Source organism: Drosophila takahashii, chromosome 2R (genome assembly GCF_030179915.1).
Source record: "Drosophila takahashii strain IR98-3 E-12201 chromosome 2R, DtakHiC1v2, whole genome shotgun sequence".
Classification (NCBI taxonomy): Eukaryota; Metazoa; Arthropoda; class Insecta; order Diptera; family Drosophilidae; genus Drosophila; species Drosophila takahashii.
In genome coordinates, this window is record NC_091679.1 from 1,249,264 (window position 1) to 1,254,876 (window position 5,613).

Below are 5,613 nucleotides of genomic sequence, written 5' to 3' on the forward strand. Positions count from 1 at the left end.
TCGGGGTAGAAAAGGGATCGACCACCCAGTGGTCCCTTAAAGATCAATAGGTGGCGTGTGTATTTTTTACAAGAGCAAAAGAGTTATCGGAGAGGGAACACTTCTATGTGAAAACTTCTATATGAGTTAAAAAAATTGTAAAATGAAATTTTTGACAAGTATATAATGATTTTAATAACGAATACAACTTTATTTTGTTTATATAAAAAACAAATTTAAAAAAAGTTAAAATAATAAAATAAAAACCTAATAATGAGATAAAATAAAATAATAAATGATAGAATTTTATTTCTTTTTATTTTATTTATATTTAATAATGAGCAATTTAGCTGCAGCAATATTTTTAACAATAGCGGTGGTTCAGTAGCAAAACGTTTTCTTTCCTTCCATAACAAGCGGATTTTATTGGTGCTTAGATATATAAAATAAATATATAAGTACCTAATTTTATATACATAGAACTAAACAAAAATAATATTAGCGAATGTTTTTATTGCCATCGATTATACGATATCGGTAGTCGCAATATTAATCGTAACGGATTGCCATAACTACCCAACCCCGCTACCATCACTAACCCAACGTTTGCGCCAAATTTTGTAAACATTGTATTTAATTTGTCTTATTGTACATTTAAAGTGTTATATTTTGTTGTGATCTGAAGTGTCGTCAACAGGTGAGTAACACCATGAGTTGTGCAAGTGAAATACCTAATAATGTGTGATATTTAGCCATGAACAGCAACAGGCACATTCGTCGATTTGTTAAAGAGGAGAAGTAGAAATAGTGGTGCAAAGGACTCCTACGTAAGTCTTTTTTCTTTGATATAAATATTTTAGTGAAATTTTCTTCCTTTTTAGATTAAAGCCATGAGATCGTTGTTGCTGCCAGAAGGGGGTTTAAAAAACTTGCGGAGGGTTCTCACGGATGAGTTTGTTGTGGGATTTAATGTTAGGGGCCTTTCTGGAAAAAAAAGCCGTAAACTCCTTTACACATTTCTATGGTGCACTTCACGGTAGGTTATTTTTATAACTGTATTTTTTATAATACACTTAGTTTCTTGATTCAATTTCAATCTATTTACTTAGAATGCCATCTGTCTTTAATCCTATTTCTTTCTGTCTTTTTCTGCTTTTCACTTTTAAAACATGGTTTGATGTAAAGAGGCTTGTATAACAAAATCTAAAAATATATATTTAAACCCATGCAGAGGGAATTATAATTTAGTCCAGAAGTTTGTTACGCAGTAAAGGAGACCTTTTCAAACCTATAAAGTAAATCCATTTAACCATGTCCGTCTGTCTGTCGGTTCAAGTTTCAAAAGCGTGAAATAAGTCTACATTTAACTGTTGGTTATTCTTATTTTATATTTATGCTTTTCTAGTCACAATTTTATTCCTGAAAGCTGCAAGGGTATTACAACTTTGGCTTGCCGAAGTTAGTTTCTGTTCTCATTTTATTTTAAAACACTAAAATCTTATTTTTTTTTTAGATATTGTTTCAGAATCTGGTAATGCAGAAATATTGATTCCCAAGGCAATTCAATTCCAAAAGAAACGATTTTTTAAAAATAAATTCAAATCAAATAATAACAACAATGAGGAACTCAACAAAAACGTGTCAGCAGAGGAATTTGTTCAATAAATATAAATTAAAAAAATAGAAAAATTGTCTACTTATAATACAATAAATTAATTTAACAAAAAGTATTTTTTCTTGGGAAGTTTCATAGCATTCAGCTTTTTTGGTATTGAAAACACCAACCCCATTTCATACCCCTTTTCGCCACAAAAGGGACCGATAGGTGTTCCCATTTAATACCCATTTTCGCCACAAAAGGGACCGATAGGTGGTCCGATAGATGGTCCGATAGGTGGCCCCTTTTGTGGCGAAAAGGGGTATAATATGGGACCACCTATCGGTCCCTTTTGTGGCGAAAGGTAATGCAGAACTTCGCCATATGACCACCGCCTAGGACATGCCGTGGTAAAAGTGGATAGAAATTTACATTGCGGGTGGTATGAACGGGAGTTAGTCCCAAGCCCCCGGTGTATGGCGATTTCGCTAGTTCGGGACCAGTCCCGGCGAACTACAGGGACTTTAAGTGTGACCGCGCAAGGGGAAAATGGAAATACCACAGCCAACACATTTAAAACGAAACTACCACACCCATAACACGTTTAAAATGCGCGGTTAAAAAATCGATTATACCGAAAATCTTTTCTTTTGCGCCTTTTTCTTAAGTAAACGTTAAATTTTCAAAATATCGGTAGACTTACACAGATCCCATTAAGATGAATTTTACAGTCAAAATTTTCCTTGAAATTCCTTTTATTTTTATAATGCAAAAAACTGATCAGCAAACTATTTATTAGTTTTCAAGGTAGGTAGGTAGGTAGAAGTGGTGAGGTCGTCTCTGAGGACCTCCAAGTAGAGCTGAGCTCCGTTTTGATCCACACCCTCGTAAATTGTTGTCTCCGCGGTCTCTTCAGTACCAGCCTGCGTTATTTAGAAAACCTACACACAAAAAAATTTGCTTGGTAAAATTGACCAACAAAGATAGTTACGTAACTATTAAAATAGTTATGTGTATTTTTCTCTTGCTTTTGGTTTGTGTCTTTGCTAGTTGTGTGTATTTTGTTGTTGTGGAATGACTATTTACTTAGTAGAATTGACAATTTTGCTGGTTGGGGCCTATTTGAAAATTATTACAGTTGATTTTACCAAGTTTTTTTTTTGTGTGTAGGATTGCATTATCCGAAGTACCTCGCCGTGATATGGTTTAGTGCTGGGCAATGACACATCATGTGCTCAGGTGTCTCCTGTGTGTCTGTTTCTTTGCAGCTTCTGCAATTAGCGTTGTACGGAAGCCCCATCTTCATGGCTTGCATGCCAATGGCCCAATGGCCTGTGATAAGTGCCGTGATCCTTTTAATATCCCTTTTGCTTTTGGTTATTAGCTCTCGAGTTCTCTTGCTATTGATGGTTGGCCAGCAGAGCTTTGATCTTCTGAGACCCTGCTTTTCTGACCAACTTTTACTAGTTTTTTTTTTGTAGTGTTCGTGAATCCTTGCTTGGACTGTATTAAGGGATTCAGGTAGACTAGTTGTCTGCCGACCCCATTCGTGCAAGTTCATCCGCCTTTTCGTTTCCTGGTATATCATTGTGCCCTGGCACCCATGTTATCTGTACATGGTTGTTTGTTGCTAGTATGTTAAGAGCCGACTTGCAATCGGCTACTAGTGCCGAGTTGGTTCTTGCTGCCGCGAGAGATTTGATAGCCGCTTGGCTATCAGAGTATATCCGTACCTTGGTATTCCTGAGGCATTGCTGAATCGAAAGCTTGGCTGCTTCTAAAATAGCAAGTACCTCAGCCTGAAAAACTGTCGCTGATTCTGGGAGGTGGAATTTCGATTCTATCCCCCAGCTTTCAGCGAAAATTCCAGCCCCTACACCACAGGCCATCTTGGAGCCGTCAGTGTAGAGAGATACCTCATCTTGTCCGGTTACTCTGTCATTCTCCCACTCTTCCCATAGATGGAAAGGTAGTCGTAAATCCGTTTCCAAATCTTATCTCCGCTGTCATATAGTCCGTTTTGTTCTTTGCCAGATAGTTACTGTCCTCTGAGATACGGCAGTGCCCTGTGTGGTAGCCTTCCCAGCATTTACTTGCCTTCAGTCTGACCGCACTCTGCGCTGCCGTATCCTTTATGAAAAGTTCTATAGGCATTATATCCAGAATAGTGTTTAACGCGGCAGCCGGGCATGACCTTAATGCCCCTATAGCTCCTGCGCAAGCCGATCTCTGTATTCTTGTCAGCTTGGTAATATTGTATGCTCTTGGCAGAGCTGGCCACCAGACTAGTGCCCCGTATGTGAGAATTGGCCTTACCAATGCTGTGTAAAGCCATAATATTATCTTAGGGTGTATACCCCAGTTTTTGCCGAATATTTTCCTGCACGAGTAGAATGCTATGCTGGCCTTTCTTACTCGTTCCGTGATGTTGATAATATGATAAGCCAGAGCAGTGGCGATAAAACCCCGCCCTGAGGTGTGCCTCTCCTCACAAAGCGTGTGAGGTAAGTGCCACTCAGTTCGGCTGTTATCGTCCTGCTCGTGAGCATAACTCCGATCCAGGCTCTGATGTCTCCTTCAATGCCGATCGAGTTGAGGGAGCTCAGTATGGATTCGGCGTTTACATTATTGAACGCGCCTTCTATATCTAAGAAGGATGGCCATTGTATATTGGTTAAAATGTAGCGATTTTTCTATGTGGCAGACTACTTCGTGTAGTGCCGTTTCTGTCGATCTGCCCTTTCGATACGCATGCTGAGCGTCCGATAGATGCTGTTTCTCGGTGTTTTCCCGGATATGAATATCGATCATTCGTTCCAGCGTTTTCATTAGGAAGGAGGTGAGGCTGATCGGCCTGTAGTCCTTTGCTAGGATGTGACCCCTTCTTCCTGGTTTTAGTATAAATACAACTTTGGCTTCCTTCCATAGAAGCGGTATGTGTGTTAGTCTGATGCAAGCCGTGTAAATGCATCTTCCACTGTTGTAGTCGCTGATCCGTCTTGTTTGTGTAATAGAGTTGGGCTGTTATACCCTTTAGCAAGGACCTTGCTTAGTCTAGCCGAGTCTTTTGTTCCTTCGAGCGATTCGCAGTAAGTCCTCCAAGAGTCTTTCTTGGCTGCGTATATCGCTTTTTTGTATGCTTTTTGTGCTTCTTTGTATGGCTCCCATTCCTTGGTAGCATAGCTGGAGTTATAGGCTTTTCTTGCCCTCTTTCTCAGAGTGCAAAGCTCTTTAGTCCACCATAAAGGGTGTTGTTTCTTAGAGTATGAAACCTTGCATGTTTCCTTATATGCATTGCTTAGAATTTTTGTTAGGTCCTCTACTTCTTGTCCAGGGTCGACGTAAAGGTTTGTACCCATATTCTTCTGCTGCTAACTTTTGAGTAGACAATCTTACCGAATTTATCCTAGTTTGTTCTGGGGGGGTTACGTTTCGGTTCCGGTTTGCTAATCGGAATCGAAATTTCAAAGAAAATGTACCTGTTATTTGAAAAGGAATTTTGTTTCGACACTATCCACTTTTCAACCTTATATCTACTAAATTCTGTCTGTAAAGTGAGGTCTAACACCTCTTCCCATCTCTGAAATTCCCTAGTTTTTGGGAATAGAAAGGTAGGTGTGTTACCTCTATTACATATGGTGATTTTATCAAAAAAAAGACTCATCCCTTTCGTTGGTTTCCGAGCTTCCCCTTAGTGTGTGCCTCGCGTTAGCGTCGCATCCGAGCACCAGGGTCGTCTTAGTGCCTTCCGCCCATTGCAGTAGCTTGATGGCTGGCTCAGGTGGCCATGTAGGATGAGGCTATCACCATGGATGTCCCATCCGCCGCCACGAATCTGGCAACTGCTAGATCCGGTGTACTAAGATTGGGGCATAGAAGTGCGTTATAGTGCGTTATAGTTATTATAATAATACCTGCTCTCGGCCTACCTGTCGAGTTAGTATAAAAGAGTGTATACAGTGCGGCAGGCAGCGCTGGTTGATGGGGAAGAGGAACGGCTGGCTCGTCTTCATCTCCTTCTCTACTTTAAGTATCGC

General features: G+C 39.8%; 1 long non-coding RNA gene across 1 annotated transcript; it reads left to right on the top strand.

Moving 5' to 3' along the window:
• The first annotated feature begins 333 nt into the window (after positions 1-333).
• LOC138912464 (uncharacterized) lies at positions 334-1,706 on the top strand. The gene is made up of 4 exons (XR_011418009.1): positions 334-676; positions 732-806; positions 861-1,015; positions 1,493-1,706. It is a non-coding gene; the product is annotated as an uncharacterized lncRNA (long non-coding RNA).
• Positions 1,707-5,613: the final 3,907 nt, after the last annotated feature.